This window comes from Vicugna pacos, chromosome 8 (assembly GCF_048564905.1).
Source record: "Vicugna pacos chromosome 8, VicPac4, whole genome shotgun sequence".
In the NCBI taxonomy this organism is placed as follows: domain Eukaryota; kingdom Metazoa; phylum Chordata; class Mammalia; order Artiodactyla; family Camelidae; genus Vicugna; species Vicugna pacos.
This window is the reverse complement of record NC_132994.1, coordinates 63140738-63155869: the sequence shown is the minus strand read 5'-3', so window position 1 is coordinate 63155869 and position 15132 is coordinate 63140738. Positions and strand designations below refer to the sequence as shown.

Sequence of the window (15132 nt, the reverse complement as noted above, 5' to 3'; positions counted from 1 at the left end):
TGAGAAACCTTGGTCTAGTTTATTTCATAACAGGATTATCTAGAATTTGTTTATAATTGTTCACCAAAAAAGCTGCTCAAATGCCTGATAGACTGCCTTGGAATAAGAGACCAAGAGAAAAACAAAAATGAAAAGCACTTTGTGTTCTGTTTTTTGCATAGGTCTTTTCTGACTCCTGTGGCCTGACCCTCATGCATATGAAACCTGTTTAAACTGTGGTAAATTATTGCTGAGCCCTCCTGTTAAGCCCAGCAACTGCATTCTGGGGAGAAAATTCAGGGACAGAGTAATGGCCCTGACTTCCACTGGGCTGATATTCTAGGCTTGAATAACACTAAGTGATAAAATGGGACAGACTTAGAATGTCTTTCCTGTGACAAGCAGAGACTAGGAGGGAGAAAAGAGGAACTATGTCACAACATTCTGGAATTCAGAGCCAGAAAGAACCAAGATCTCATCTGTTCTAATAAAACACTGCGTAGTACAGCGGCTGTGAACTTGGACTCTTCAGGTGGAAAAACCTGGCTGCAGCCATGTGAGCTGTGTGATTCTGAAGCAAGTGCTAAAGCTCTCTGAATGTGAGTTTTGTCACTGGTAAAGTGGGGTTGATAATACCTTCCTCACAGAGTAATGAAGACTTTGTAGCACTGTGGAATATTTTAGGCTGTCAATAGCTATTTTGCTGATAAGAAAACCACAGTTCAGCAGGGCAGATCAAAGGTCAAGTGCCCAAAGTCAAACAGCAGGTTTGGAAAAGCCAGAGCTACCACTGAAATCTGGTCCAAGGTCAGGGCTCCATCCATAATGCACACCACACATCTTCCTTTGATCCTCATGAACGCTCCTACTGCATTAACACCGAGGAACATCCACATCCATCACACGCCACGTACTATTCCAGGCACTGGGGTTACAAGCACGAGTAAGATAAAAGTGCTCCTAGAATCGGTGCGTGGTTGGAGTGTGAAGGGAACGTGGGCTGGGGTTACCTGTTCCACCCGGTGGGGCTGGGCTAATTTAGAGCTGAGCTGGTCTCTGAACTGGGCTCTGAGTGGTGAGGAAAGTGGGGATGAGGTGGCGCAGAGAATCCTCAGTCTCTAAAAAAATCAAAAAGCTAGTGTTTGGAAACTGGTAGCCAAGCAGAGAATTACAGGTTTCAATAGGATGTTATACAGCCTGTCTGTTATGAATGGAAGTACCTTATGTTGATATAAGATTTCACAGTTTACAAAGCATTCCCACAGCCCCTACCACTAGATCATGATGAAATGAACACAGATTCAGTGCTTACTATGTACCAGCAGTGGTGCTAAGCATTTTACATGAATCTGGTCATGTATTTTTAGCAACAAAAATCTATGAGGAAGATACTATTACCATAGTGGGGAAAGAAAGTAGTATTTATTAATTATGAAACAACTTAGCCTAAAGGGGATTTAGTCACTTGCCAGAAATTACATCCCACTTCATGACACTTTGGCTAAAACAGGGTCTTCTGACTCCACGTCTCATGCCCTCTTAATTAGTAGTTATGTTTGTCTTACATTGTCCCCTTTCCTCATTGGACCTTTGTCTCTCTCTAGATTATAAATTCTCTTAGGGCAAGAACTATTGGTCATCTGAGTCCCCTAAAGCTTGGGCTGGGGTGGGGGATGGGAGGTAGGCCTGGCAATTTAATTGTCTAGGGCAGAATCAAGATTTAAGAAATGTTGGTGGAATTTAATAAAAATAGTTTTTGCACTGGAACTTATTTCAAAGGAGTACTCTCCTTTAAAAAGTATTGATGAAAATGGAATCATCCTGGATGTGAAAGAATCAGTTTAATTTTAAAAAGAATGATAGTTGTAGTCTTCACCTATGGGAGAATTAATGTCGAGTACTCTGAATAGTCCTTCATTTCCCTAGACTATATTCTCAGGTTCAGGCCACAAGTATACATTTCCAGGGAATTTCCATCCAGAACATGTGCCCCCAGGAAGCTTTGAATGAATGAAAAATTTTCTAAGCACTGAGCTTTGCTTGCTTGGAAGTGGGGGAAATGATTTCAGTAATGCCGCCAGTAGTTTGGTAAGAATTGAACTAAAGAGTTCAAGCATTCACTGGTTGGTCTCTTGATATCTGATAACCCACAGGGCAGATGCCAACAACAGGGATTTTTCTCTCTTATAACTGGCTCTTCTAGACGAGGATTCAAATACATTTTTAATACTTGATCATTATAAACATTTACAGCTACATATTGACTGTGATATGATGATCAACATTTGATTTCAAAGACTTGCATTAGAATGTACATGCAAGGAGTTGGGATATTTTCTTTGATATGAATTGGGTTCATCATGGGTGATTTGAATAAGATAATAGAGAATACAACTGTGTTAAGAAAACTTCTATAATGCCTGCTTTCCCAAACCACCTACATGAAAAGACTTCCTAGGACTTATCCACTACAACATGTCTTTCAAACCTCAAAAGAAAAAAAGAAAAAGAAACTCCTTTAGTTTCACCCATTCCTCTCTCTAATTCTATTTGGACACAAACTATTTAATCTAGAGCTTGGTACTATAGGCTGAGATCTGGGAAAAATATGTATTTTATTTTGGTTTCCATTGATAAATTGCTAAACAATTATAGATAAAGACCAGCTTCTTAGTGTGAGACTTGGTAATTTGAACTCAAAAATTATTATATCCAGGTCTTACAGATACCATCAGTGTGGAAGATTTTGGATTTCCCAAGATGGCTGCAACACGATTTCCCACCCCACATGTTTTTCTTGTAAAGTGACATTGTTATCCTTCTCATTGAAAGGTGGGGTCTATGTTCCCACCCCTTGGATCTGGGCGGGCCTGTGACTGCAGAGGAAGAGATGCTATACAACTTCTGAGACTACACCGTAAAAGCTGATGCAGCTTCCACCTGGTCTCCCCTGGGATACTCACTCTTAGAACCCCACTGCTGTGCTACAAGGAAGCCCAGGCCACATGCAGAGACCACATGCAGGTCTCCCAGCCAACGCCCTCAGCTGAGGTTCCAGCAGACAGCCAGCATCAGATGTCAGACATCTGAATGAGATTCCCAAGCAAAATATTGAAATTGCCATCTGGCTTCTTGCTGTGGCCTATGGTAAAATGTGAAAGGAAAGAAATATGCTAAAGAAAGAACTGTTAAATTTAAAGGAGCCAGGATTTTCTGGGTTTCAAGTAATACTCTTTCTCATCCACTTCTCTAGATGGTAAATGTTTCCAAAATTAAGGAATGCCTTCTAAGAGATCAAATCCAGGGTAGAAAGTGGTAAAAAAAAAAAAAAAAGGTATCAGGAAAAGTGGTCTAAAGATGAAGCCAATGGTGTGACTGGAAAATGCTTCGTAAGGACCTTGAAAAGATCTAGGGCAGACAGACAAAAGGCTCCTGACTGTGTTAAGGACATTGTCCCACAAGAGCCTCACTGAGATGGGGAAAGGCTTACAAATCTCCTAGAGATTTGCAAATACATACACAGGCTTCTCTAATGGAGTGGGTTGTCAATGAATTCACAAAAAACCCACAACGTTTTAAAGAAATTGTTCTGGCAGAAGGACCACCAGCTTGCATCGAAAGAGATAGAGACTATAAAATGAAAAGGAGTTTTTGGACACCCAATCTTTTGTGGGCTGGAAGTAGGGTAAGAAGGACGCTTAGCTACCAACTCAGTTCTTTTCTGGAAAAGGAAGTACAACTTAGAGAGCAGAACTTAGAGACTAGAGAGAGGACTCAAGAACCACAGCGAAATATAACAAGGCAGTAGGGCTGAGCCCGCATCAGGAAATTGGCCAGAAGCGCTCAGCTGGCTTTAGGAATGGCTGTGAAATAGTGACTGCTGCATGTCTCCAGTTTTCCATCTTTCTGAACAAGAGTCAGTGAATGGATGATCTGAGTTTTTCTCACCATTGTAAATGAGGTGTGTGGGGAGGAGGGGTGCAGATAGCTTGTCACAGGCTGTCTGATAGAGAGGAATGGCTATACCGAAGAACCACATCCGCAAAGTCTCATCTGCACACAGACATGACTTAGATGGTACTTTCTAAATCTGGTGCCATGGTGGGTTGAGTTTTGGGTTCTTGACAGGAGGTGAGGGGGTTTGCATGTGGAAGGGATGTGAGTTATTGGGGCCAGAGAGAGAACTGCAGCAGATCATATCTTCCAAGGGGACCACAACAAGGTCTTCTATCCTACAAACTCTTAGTACAATTTCTATCCACATGCCTCCCAGCAGGAGGCGGGGGTTCGGCTCCTTTTGCATTTGGGCCGACATGAGACTAGAGAGGAAGTGACGTAGCTTCCGAGGCAAGGCCATAACGGAAGATAGAGCTTCAGTTTGGACTCTCTTGGGAGGCTTGCTCTGGGACCCCAGCTGCTATGCTCTGGGAGAGTAGAGGCCACCTACAGGTGTTCTGGTCGAAAGCTCCAGCTAAGAGCTCAGTAGACAGCCAGAGTCAATTGCCAGACGTGAGTCAGAAGTCCTTAGAGGTGACTCCAGCTCTAGGCACTGTCTGACCACAACTGCATGACCTACCCCAAATGAGAACCCCTTAGCTGAATCCCATCAACCCCAGGACCAGAAGAGATAACATTGTTTCAGCCACTTAATTTTGGGATGTAATATCTTTCAAGGTTTTGTTATACGTAATATAAATACATTACATATAAGAGGGCAGTGATGTATAAAACCTTTAAAAAGTTGGTAGACTCTCTCTATATATAGATAGACTATCTGCCTATGTATCTATCTAACAAGATAGCATTTGAAAGTACACTTCAGACAGTTCCAAATCTTGCATTTTAATTTCTCACTTTAATTTAGAACTTTGCATTTCTGCTGACATTCTTGCTTCTGTGTTTTGCTGAAGTTAGTTTTCAATGATAATCTTACTGCTTGTGGGCATATAAACTATGAATTCTGAGATTGGCAGTGGAAGAGGAGTTACAGAGATCTCATCATATTCACACAGCTGAAGAGCCAAGCAAATCACACTGCGAACTGTCACCCTTACTGCTGATAAATACCTTTAATCCCAAATTCAAATATATTCCACTTCCAAGGTTATTCATAACGTGGTTTGTCCTCTCTCATCAATTCTATTCATGCAGGTTGCCAAAGCTCCCCAAATTATTCTCCTTCCTTTCAATAAATTATCAGGATATAATTAGTAATACATCAAGGATGTATTTGACCCAGGTTCCCACCTCCTCTCAAGAGAAGCAGATTAAAAAAATGTCTCTAACTTTTATAGCATAAAGACACAGGCGAAGTCATATGCAGGGTCAATACAAGTCCTGTGAATGGGATTCAGAGGAAAGATTGCCCTCGCTGTAAATAGGGCTCAATCACCTAAATGATAAAGTAAGTGAAAGAGAAACAGCAATAAGGACATTTTGATGCCGGCATAGAGCTGAGTTGAGTCAAATAAACTTTCGTCTGTGGCGCCGGGTCCAGATTGCCTATGACATACAGCACAGCCATAATCTGCCTCCTAGGAAGGATCTGCAAGATTCCAATGATAATCTACATCGGCAAATTAAGTCCTCAGATGCTTCACTGGCTGCCTGTCTAATTGCTCTACAGTCTAAAAACAACGCTCAAATAAAAAGAAAATGCACACACACAAACTAAATGGCCGTTGCATCTGAGTAGGACATGGTCTGCTGGAGTTACAGAAAACATTCAGTTCCTGCTCTCAAGTAGCTCACCTCACCCTGCAGACGTATCCTCTGAATGCGCCAGGGCGTCTGTAACAAAGTGCCACAAACCTGGTGGCTTAAAAGCAGAAGTTCATTGTCTCACAATTCTGGAGGCTAGATATCCGAGATCAAGGTATGATACAAATTTGTTGCTTGACCAACCTTTAATCAGGCCACTAAACCTTCTCCTAGGCCCATCTGTGCACTCCTTGTAAAATCTAGTTTTAGCAAGAACCCTGCTAAGTCAGTTTAACCAGAATCTGGTGGGGTTTCCCACCCTCCACCATCACCCACCCCGGTGGTGCCTTATCACTCTGGCCTGTCTTCAGCAAGAATCCTGTTAGGTTGGTTTGGCCAGCACCCTCTTCCCCCTGATGTTCTCTCTCAGCGATATTCCATCCACTGGTCCCCATCCTGCTCCTTGGTTGTGAATTCCCACTTGTCCGTGCTGTGTTTGGAGGGAGTCCAAACTCTCCACTGTCCTGAATAAAGTCTGCCTCACCATCTTTAACAAGTGTCACTGAATATATACGTATTTTTCATGGGTATTGGCAGGATTGATTCCTTTCAAGGACTATGAGAGAAGGATCTGTTCCAGGTCTCTCTCCTTGGCTTGTGGATGGCTGTCTTCCTATTCACAAGGCATCCGTCCTGTGTGTCTCTGTGTCTAAATTTCCCCTTTTTATAAGGGCACCAGTCATACTGGATTAGGACCCCACCTTAATGACCTCACTTTCATTTGATTACCTTCAAAAAAAGGCCACATTCTGAGGTACTAGGGTTAGGACTTCAACTTACGAATTTTGGGGAAAGGGGAAAACAATGAAACCCACAGCAAGTATGATGGTCAAGTAGAAAGAAAACGTAGTGCAAAAAACACAATGATAGGAGAACTTGCAATCTTTCTGAGAAGTCAAGGCACATCCCTTTATGATAACAACTCATCTCTGAGCAGTATAGTTCCAGAGACTTCTAGTATGACACTGCCTTCAATATCATGTCTTCAAAGGGGTCTCCAGATTTGGACACACTCCTCATGAGACCACACCCTGACCTGCCTCACAATATTCTCACTACTTTCTGACAGTACCATGGCTGTCATCCCTGATTATGCTAACCATCACATGAAGCCCAGGTTTCCCTGCACACGAGATCCAGTAGGGCTGTGGGAAGCCTTCCCCCGCACCTTCTGGAAATCACAATGAGTCCCTGGCAAAATCCCCATCCCCTTGACCTCTTCTCTGAATGCCCTCTTCGCGCTTTGCCCTGTATGAAACTCGGTTCGCCCAAAGAAACTTTCCCTTACAGCCCTCTCAACCGGAAGCCATTTTCTTCCACAACCCTCTTCTCACTGGACCCAGAGGTGAGGTACAAGTCTTCCTTGCTCCTCATTGCTCCTTCTGGATCATTCTTTGTTCTCTTTCCCTTAAACATAAACACCTTTGAATTTTCCTTTGCCATCTTGTTGCTGTTATCTACCAACCCTCGGGACAGCGCCTCCTCTTCAAGATTTAAGTTCCTGGCTCACTCTCTACAAAACTACTCTTATGACTCATGATGAGTTTTGTAACCATGTAGGGAATTCTTCCAATATCCTGATCTTCTCTCTTCCAACGCTCTCATCCTCCACCTACCTCAGCCACATACCCCCACGGTCATCATACCTGGAGCTTTCATGACTAATACCTGGGTAATCCTTACCTCCAGCATCCCATTCTAGGACGACCACCTCATGCATTTTATGCTCATTCTTCTAGGATCCTCATTCTAATCCTTCAGGCCCATCAGCTCCTATGACTCATTAATCCTCTTTCATTGTCCCTTACCCTTTCCCCATGACCTGATCCATCTCCCTGTCCTCACTTCCTTATTCAGCTAAAATGTCACAGTCATTGGAATAACTCCCTTATATATATCTTTAATATCCTCACCACCTCTCATTTTGATACACAAGCAGGACAAAACCTGAACCCTCTGTCTTAAATTCACCTCACCATCTATTCCACACTTGCATGTGGAGGGAGAAAAACATAGCCCATGGTTATTGGGCTGACTTCAGATTCATGTCTTTATACTTCTTTTCTATTCTAGCCTCATCCAGTTCCCTGGTGGGTTCACTCAGCCCTGACAGCAAAATATTTCTTGAAAGCTAAGCATTATGGAACATAATTCCCTTTTCTGATGGTATAAAATTCATTTTACACATGAAGGGTATAAGTTCTTTTAAGGGGAAAAAGTTATTCTTCCTTTAAAGACTAAATTTTCCCCAAGAAGTTTTTTATTAGTTACTTCCGCTATTACAGTTTAAGAAGTAGTTCATCAAAATTCGAAAACTTTAGGCAACCCAAGTTTCACTCCAGTTGATGAAAATCTGAAAGATCCTGTAATTGATACTCTAATTGGACATTCAAGACAGGATTCTTCACAAATTAAAGGAAAAACTGCCCCCTCCTCCCAAGAAATGGTTCATCCGTGTCTCTTTAAAAGGGAATGTCACCATTTACCATTCTCAATCTTCTCTCAAGCAAACTGCTATCCTGCTTTAGACATAATTAATGGGCCAGTCATAGTTATAAAAAATGTACAAATGCAATATGAGCTGATGATAATGCCTTCGGCTCAGCAGTATCTTCTCTCCACTCACGCACTGCATGTAAATTTGAGCTTTGTGAAAAAACAGATAGCCATATGCATGTATTCATTTGTTTGTTTGTTTTGGTTTGTTTGTTTGTTTCTTTTTTCTTTTTGAGAGAGTAATTTCCAACTGTACTTTGACTTGCATTACTTGCTTTCTCTTGGGAAATTCAACACCCAGCTTCATCGTAGACTGCCCATTTGCATACAAAACAGTACTGAAATGAAACTGTGGTCACCTTCCTTAATCTTGGAACAACTGATTGCTTACCTATCAGTATTCTCCTCCTCCTGCTGGTCTATTTATGGGTTTTCCAACATTAGAACATTATCTATTTAACTCAAGTGCTTTTTATTTTTAATGGCACTGCAAATCGCTTTTTGGCATCAGCCTGTCATTGTGAAAAAGACATTGTTGATAAAGATATGTGATCCTCTAGAATTTAACGAAAAAAAGACTAAGAAAAAGTCCATTTTGACCAATTTTGTTGATACTAAAGTAATTGACTTTTAAATAAAACTTCATAACTATTTTCAATCTACATATGGGGGAATGATAATAGTTTAAATACTGGAAAAGCATTTCCTTAAATCCCCATTTCCTTCTACAAACAAAAGAAAGTATAAGATCCCTGGTGGTTACTAAAATGACCTGAGATTGAGTCTACCTGGAGAACGCAAGGCCTGTTATTTTAGCCTTAATCATTCCATTGCATCTGTAAGTTTTTCATATAAGCTGCTTACATCTCTTTCTTAGTGAAGAATGTATTAAATTAAACAGACAGGCAATTTCCTGCAGACTTTTAACTGCTTACTCAACCTCTTTACTAACTATAGAAAAGTTCAGGTTTCCTACCATCTTGAATCAGGTTTGGTAAGTTATTTGGCAGGGTGTGTATTGTCTACTTTGCTCCCTATTTCCTATTTACTGGTGTAAAATTTTTAATAGCCTCATATAAACTATTATTAAATTTCTACATAGTTTTATATAGTCTCTTTTTCATTCCCAATTTTACATGTATCCTTTCTCTGTCTTCTTTTTCCTTAATGTGCCATAAGTTTGCTAATCTTCTAATTTTTTTTCAAAAATCAATTTTGGGTTCTGCTAACCATCTTTATTATATCTTTTTTTCTATTTTGTGTATTTATTATTTCTTTTATTTACCCCAGTGGGGTTCATAAGTTGTTAGAAGAATATTCTATATAATTTATTAGGTCAAACTGGTTAATCATGTTTAAATCTGTATCTTGGTTTTTTTTTCTGCTTGATCTATCAGTTATTGAAGAGTGGTGTGAGAATTGAATCTTCTACAATTCTATAGTTAACATATTAATTATTATAAATATTTTCTCTTAAAAGCTGAATGATCTCATTGATAGAGTGACACTGACTTTGTTTTGGTTTGTATTTTCCTGCTTCATTTTTTTTTTCATCCACTGACCTGTGACTATTCTGACTCCTTAGATGTTAGTTGTCTCTGCTAAATAGTACTTACATGTAGTCTGGCAACTTAGTCTTGTAACTGGGAATTTGAGCCATTTATAGTTTTTAATTAATTAATACATTTGGATTCATTTCCACTATCTTATTTTTGTCTATTTTCACTTCTTTTCTATTTATTTATTACTCTCCTTCCTTGCCTTCTTTTAGGTTGAGTGTTTTTCTCGTTACATTTTCTCCCCCTTCTATTAGTTTAGCAGTTGTACACAGTTTGTCTATTGTGTATTCTCTTTGTCTTTTTTATGGTTATCCAAGGCACTTTTTACATGCACACTTAATTGAGCAATGTTCAGAAATAATATATATATTTTCTATTCCCCAGATAATACCAGAATCTTCCTTTTTTTCCTATGATCCCTCTGGTTTTGATTTATATGATATTATTGTATATTTTGACCTATCTCTAGTTTACCTTTAAAACGTAAGATATTATTGTTATTGTTTTAGACATTCATTTAGAAAAGGTTTACCACCTTCCTTGCTCATTATCCCTTCTGGTGTCTCAGGCCTTCCACTTAGAATCACCTTCCTCCACCTTGAAGTGCATTTTTTGAGATTCTTTAATGAAATATAGAGATAGAGACTTCTCTCAGCTTTTGTTATTTTGACTTCTCTCTGAAAAGTTTTTCCATGGAGTGTACGACTGTTGGTTAGCTTATTCTCTTTTAAAACTTTGAAGGTATTGTTCCATTGTCTCTGGGTTCCTGTTTCTATTCAGAGATCAGCTGTCAGTATAACTGTCATTCTTCTGTTGCAATTGGCCCTTTTCTGTAATCTCACTGCCTTAGGTGTTTTGTTGATCCTCTGCAACTTTTCTAAGTGTGAATGCTGTGTATTTATTTTTTTGACTTTGTCGGGCTTCCTGATTCTGAGGATTTCTCCATTTTTTTACATTCTCTCTATCCTTAGACTCTAATTATACTCGTATTAGTCCTTCTGGTTCTATCTTCCACGTTTCTCAACTCATCCTTTATATTTTCCATCTTCTTGCCTCTCTGTGTTGTAATCTGAAATTTTTCTTTTAATCTATTTTTCAGTTTTCTAGTTCCCTCTTCAGTTGTGTCTAATCCTCTGTTGATTTCAGTTTCACTCAACATTTCTTTTTTATTTCTAGAAGTTCTATTCAGTTCTTTTTCAAATATTCTTAGTTATTTAAAAAAAGTCTCTTCCTTCTGGCACAGACTTCAAGTCCATATTTTATTTTTAAAAACATATTAAACATACTCATTTTTATGATTTTTTTTGGTAATTAGGTCTATTTATTTAAGTTTGTTTTTTTTTAATGGAGGTACTTAGGATTGACCCAGGACCTTGTGTGCATGCTAAGTGTGCACTTTACCTCTTGAGCTATATTCTACCCCTTCTCCTTTTATGTTTCTGATAATACTGGTATCTAAAGTCTTGCTTATGAAGTCTTGTTTGCTTATACGTTTTGGTTCTCCACTGTAAGCTCATTCCTTTACACTTTGTCCATGACACTTTCTTGAAGCCTAGATTACAGGTGGGTTTCCACAGAGGATTTGCATTTACCTCTGCAAAGTTACTGACAAAATCTTCAAACCCAGGACTACTGTAAAGTGCATTCCCAACTTGAAGTTTATAGATGGTTGGAGAGTGTGAATTGGGTTTCTGAACTCATCTGATATCTGCTGTTATTACAGATTTCAGGAGAAATATTTTCCTCCTGGTATGAATTTTCCTGCTTTACCTAGACAGGCAATTTTCCTAGGATATGGGCAGCTGTTGAAGGGCTACATTTTTCTAGTTTACCTTTACACTTTATGCTGGGAGATATTACTATCAGATTCAGCATCGTGAGAGAAACCGCCTTAGTCTGTAACTCCTGATCACCTTGAGACCATAAAATTCAAGATCCACTTAAGCAAATACCCTCAGGGTAGAAGCTGGCTTTAGTCATCAGCTTGTATCTTTGGTTTCTTTTTCAAGTAGTTTTGGTAACTCTTAATTTTTCGCGTTCATACTACCTCATGTAAACCTTTAAAAAGTCTATTATTCTCCGTTCTTCTCAGAGGGAGGGTCTATTCTAAGTGCACAGTCTATGATCATCTATGATATTGCCAAAAACAAAACTCGGAGTCCTTTTGAAGGCTGGGAAAACCATATTTAGAGTTGATGTTATTTGTTTAGTTGAGTTGCCAAATTAAAATAATTAGAGCTTTCAGAAACAGTAAAGTATGTATTTGCTGCTAACGTCATTTTGTGGCTTGTGTCTTAATTACATAAGAATGTCAACTTTCAGTTGTATAAGAATAGGAAATAATGATTATGTGATCCTTTTAGCTATTTGGACTTTTAATGAGTGAGACTTCATTATATATCCTGTTTTCAAAAGCCTAAGCCAAACAAGGTTTTAAAAACATTGCTTATGTTTAATCTGGGACATATAGAAATTTAAAAAATAATTAGGGAAGAAAAATGCTAGAAATAAAAAAGGTTTTATACCTTTTAAAATAAATTATTATTTTCTTTCTCAGTACACGAAAAAGAAAGTTTCTGTGTTTGAAAGTTATACGTTCTCATAAACATTCTTTTTGTACATGTTGACATCAGAATAAAATAAATGAAAAGCAGTAGTAATCTCCCAAGGGATCACAGTTCCCACACGAAAACGGAAAATAAAACTTCCAGTCTAACATTTAAGAGGCTCAGGTTCTGTATAAAGGACTTGAATCTTTGGAGAGCTTTTCACTGAGACAATGCATGTCTCAAGTGGGGACTTTAGTGTGAAAGATCACAAGACATCATTTCTTCAGTTTAATAATCCATTTAATACCATCTTTCAATCCCATTTCATGCTCAGTAAAGCAAGAATAAATGAACCTTTTGCTGACATTGGTTTTCTGGAAGAGCTTTTGTTTATAAAGCAGTGGCGACATGATCTTATCACGGCCCATCATTACTGGTTTGCTTCTGTTCCCCATCCAAGTAATGCCTTCCTGCCATGTGTGCAGTGTTTTCATAGCAATGACTCCTGTCCTGTGCTGAAGTGGTTTGACAGCCCTTTCTTGCTTTTCAGAGATGTGTTTCAACTTTCTGCCTCAAAAATCTGCTTAAGTGATCATCTCTCTATCACCATCTCTGAATTGAGGAAGAAATGTGAATTCAACTGCTTGAACATGTACAAAGACAAAGGAAGACCGGGGCTGTTAAACAAACTTCTAGCAGCTGCACAGGGGACACTTGATGACTTCACGCTGAACCTAAGTTCTTCTGTGAGCCGTGCTCACTTCTGAAACGTAGACTTGACATCAAGTTGGTGAGAAAAAGAGTCACGTAGAGTCAAACAAAGAAAACCCAGGCCTAAGCAGGCTGTCTCCCTAAGATCTGGGAATGTTACGTATGGTACTATATCTGTCTGTTTTTGCTGTTTGAGATTTATAATAGTAATCAAAGAGAATGATAGGAGTCTGCACTAAAAAAACGTTTTCACGGGGTGTATTTTAAGAGACTGACTCAGCATTTCCAAAGGAAATACATTATTATGGTTTTCATAAAATTTGTATATTATGGCAATTTTATCTTAAATTTCTATAGCACTTCATGGGCTGCTTTCACATAGTTAGTAACATTACTCCTTGCTTTTCAGATTAAAGAATGGAAATTTAGAGACTAAATGAATGACCTCATCAAAGTCCTTCAGTACAATATCAGCAAAGCCACATCTACAACCTGGGCCTTCTGACTCGGAAACCAGTGTTCTCTCTCTGTCACACCAGCCGTGCTCCTTGGAGTCCCAGGGCTTCCCTGACATCCCTCTGGTGACCCTCCCTCTATACCTGGAAGGGTACACAGAAGTCACACAAACTGACAGTCGATTTAGGCCTACACCTCAAATCTAATCTCTGGTTTACCACAAGATAACATCCATTTCCAAGCACAGCAATGGCCTATTACGGGTTCATTAAAATTGGCAAATGGACAAACACACCAGTAAATGACTAAAGAGAGAGTTTAGAAAAACTCTAAATAACAGCTCCCACAAGGGTTTCATATTGACACCACAAAGAAGTATGTATCAAATGCATACAGTGTGTGCAACGCTCACAATAAAAGTTCTTTCCCAGAAGGGCCTCAAGTTAGGTGGGAAGACGGGGCGTGTGTCTAAGAGAAGATCAGATTCCAGCCAGCATCATTATACAGGCAATTAGAAGAATGCAGGATGTCTTAATGGCTTTCGATGTATACAGAAATATTTGGAGAATAAATCGAAGAAAATCTTTCACATAAAAGTAGGGAGTTATGTTTTAGGGAAGAGAGAGCTGGAAACTCAAGTCAAGGGCTCAAGTCAGTCCCTGCACGACCATGAGAAATAGGGAGCCCCAGGGCAAGTCCCCAGACTTCTCTGAGCCTCAGGGGTTTCTGTGAAGGTGGGCTGAGGATGTATACCACGAAGTGGTAAGAGGAGTTAATTGTGAAAGCACTTTGTAGATCATCTAGCAATGAGTAGAGGAAGAGAGGGTGAAGGATAGATTGCTACCTACGGCTGTAAAACTTGGTTGGGGATTTGGACCTGACGGTGCCAACCACTCCAGCAGTAGAGTCACCCTGCTAAACTGCCTCGGATGCTTTCCAGACCGCCCCCTGCCCCCAGCCGCTCTCTGACTTGGTGCATCAGTTCATGTAGCCATGTGGCAAATGCCAGATGTGGCACCTGGCAAATAGTGAGGTACGTTTGTGTCTCTCTACAGCATTACGCATACACTTTGGGTACATTATTCTCTACACTTTAGGTAATCCAACAGCAGCCCGCTGCTAAGAGCTGTGTTCCTGTGATGACTGCCATCCACATTTGAGGCCTTGTGCTTTGATTTCTGAACATCACAGAAAGAACACTTTGGTTACGAAATTATAAAACAGCATATAATTATTTCTTTTCCTCTTTAGGCTATTTGTCTTCTTTTCTGAATTCTTAGAACTGGGCATTACATCCCATGAAATTATCATGTCACCCATGATCGGCTTCAATTTCCTAAGATATGTCTGCCTAGGTTGTGGGGAAAAAAAAGATAAAGCATGGACTTCTACATCAGGCAGCTCTTTCCGTCTCTTTCGGTAATACTGTCACAGCAAGCCTCGGTGATTTTTCAAGTTATCTGTGGGGTCAATGGGAAATCAAAAGGCATTAAAAAGAGTCAGTGTGAATTTGACTGTGAGGTCAGTTGAAAAGAAAATAGAAGATAAATAGAAGATAGATTTCCTGTATCTAAGAGCTCAGTGTTACATGCCTGATATCAACCAGCTCCCACATAATTAAT

At 39.6% G+C, this 15132-nt stretch overlaps 1 long non-coding RNA gene across 1 annotated transcript; it reads left to right on the top strand.

Moving 5' to 3' along the window:
- Nucleotides 1-459: 459 nt before the first annotated feature.
- Nucleotides 460-14106, top strand: LOC140697897 (uncharacterized). Its single transcript, XR_012075279.1, has 2 exons — nt 460-578; nt 13464-14106. It is a non-coding gene; the product is annotated as an uncharacterized lncRNA (long non-coding RNA).
- Nucleotides 14107-15132: the final 1026 nt, after the last annotated feature.